Below are 1,688 nucleotides of genomic sequence, written 5' to 3'. Positions count from 1 at the left end.
GGACTAACACACCCTTTTAATATGTTTTTAAATATTTTTAAGGTTTAAAAAGTGTTTAAAGTTTGTAATTCCTAGTAGGAAAACATTATCCGAATGAATACCCTAATGGCAAACCACTATAGAATGTTTCAGTTGCATGTGGGGCAGAGGGGTAGGGATTCTCTTCACAGCACCCCAGCTTTCTTCATGAGAAGGTCAGAAGTACACTGGTTTGTATTATTGCGACATCCATTAGGTGATGGTTGCTTTTCCTTCAGCAAGGGCTTTATTTGTCAGAAGGGCATTATGCTTGACCTCCAAATTTGGCTGACAATTTACTGATGAGATTCATAACCTTTGGATTGCTCTGATATTTTGACATATTCGCTGGGTTCTGGGCCACATCCGGGAAGGCCACCATAACTTCTGGATCCTGCATGGCTGCGAGAACCTCTGGATCACTAAGAATTTCATTGAGCCCAGGCATTCCTGCCATTCCAGGCATCCCCCCCTGCCATTCCAGGCATTCCTCCAGGAAAATTACCAGGCATTCCCCCAGGAAAGCCACCTGGGAAAGAACCATACTGAGCTCCTGATTGTTGTCTGGCTTCTTCCTCCCTCTGGGCTCTCTCATGTTCTTCCTGAGCCTTCTTAACCCTTTCTATTCTTTCTTTGATCTCTCGCTCTTCACGTTTTCGCTCATACTTTCTCTGATGTTCAGCAAGTTTCTGGGCCCTCGGTTGAACTTCTTTCAGCACTGCACTAGCATCTTCATCGTAATCCAGTTTACAAGCAAGGGCAAGATCATGTGCTGCTTTTTCCCAGTGGCCGAGAAGTCTGTGTGCTTTCCCTCGCCACTTAAAAGGCTGAACTGAATCAGGATTTATTTCAATAGCTCTGTCACAGTCTCGAATGGCAGCATTTGGCTTCTGTAATTTGATGAAGACACTGGCTCTCTTGGCATAGAGAATGGCCAAGCAAGGATTCAGTTTGATGGCATCTGTGAACAAGTCAATGGCTTTCTGTAGTTCGCCATCATTTAGGGCCTCAATGGCAGCCACTTTTTTATCATTTGCCTGATCCATCATTTCCTCGGTTATCTCTACATTTTCATCTCCCATTTCTTGAGGGGCATCAGTATCTGGTTCAATCACACCTTCATTGTCAATTTCTAGATCACTTTCCTCACTTGATGGATGGTTCGTCTGTCTTTATGTTTTCCTCCGCCTTCTTACTACCTGTTTTTTCTTCCTTGATATTGTCTTCTGATTTAGTTTTATGAGTGGCAGGTGGTATTTTACCCCCCATGCTCTCCACCCACTCCCGCAGGAAGCGCATTTCCTCGGTGTGCAGAATGCTCGGATCCTGCTTACACATTTTCACGAAGGCCCGAAGCTCGCTCACTTTGCGGGGGTCCATGGTCCAGAAGCGGTGGTGGGCGGCAGGCGGCAGGCGCGGCTGAGGTTGCGGCCCGATTCCAGGTCCGTGTACTAGCCCAGCGTGATCGTGTAGAAGGGGCGTGGTTTGTAAATTTAAGCAATCTTTAACTGAATGGTTATTTCAATTCCTCAAGTGATTAGTGAAATAAAGGCTGTCCCAATGTTGCACATTCAAAACGTAACACTCTAGAGGCATAGTAATAATGCAGGCTTATACAGTGAATTCAAATCGGTGTTTTACCCTGGAGAATGACTTCTCTAAGGACACAG

The 1,688-nt window shown here is 45.4% G+C and overlaps 1 pseudogene; it reads right to left on the bottom strand.

Annotated features, from left to right (window-relative positions):
- Positions 1-283: 283 nt before the first annotated feature.
- LOC114207997 (hsc70-interacting protein pseudogene) lies at positions 284-1,413 on the bottom strand (annotated as a pseudogene).
- Between the last annotated feature and the right edge of the window lie 275 nt (positions 1,414-1,688).

Source organism: Eumetopias jubatus, unplaced genomic scaffold, assembly GCF_037043125.1.
Source record: "Eumetopias jubatus isolate StellerSeaLion01/CBP00866 unplaced genomic scaffold, mEumJub1_p1.0 scaffold_4, whole genome shotgun sequence".
In the NCBI taxonomy this organism is placed as follows: domain Eukaryota; kingdom Metazoa; phylum Chordata; class Mammalia; order Carnivora; family Otariidae; genus Eumetopias; species Eumetopias jubatus.
This window is presented reverse-complemented; position numbering and strand designations above follow the sequence as displayed.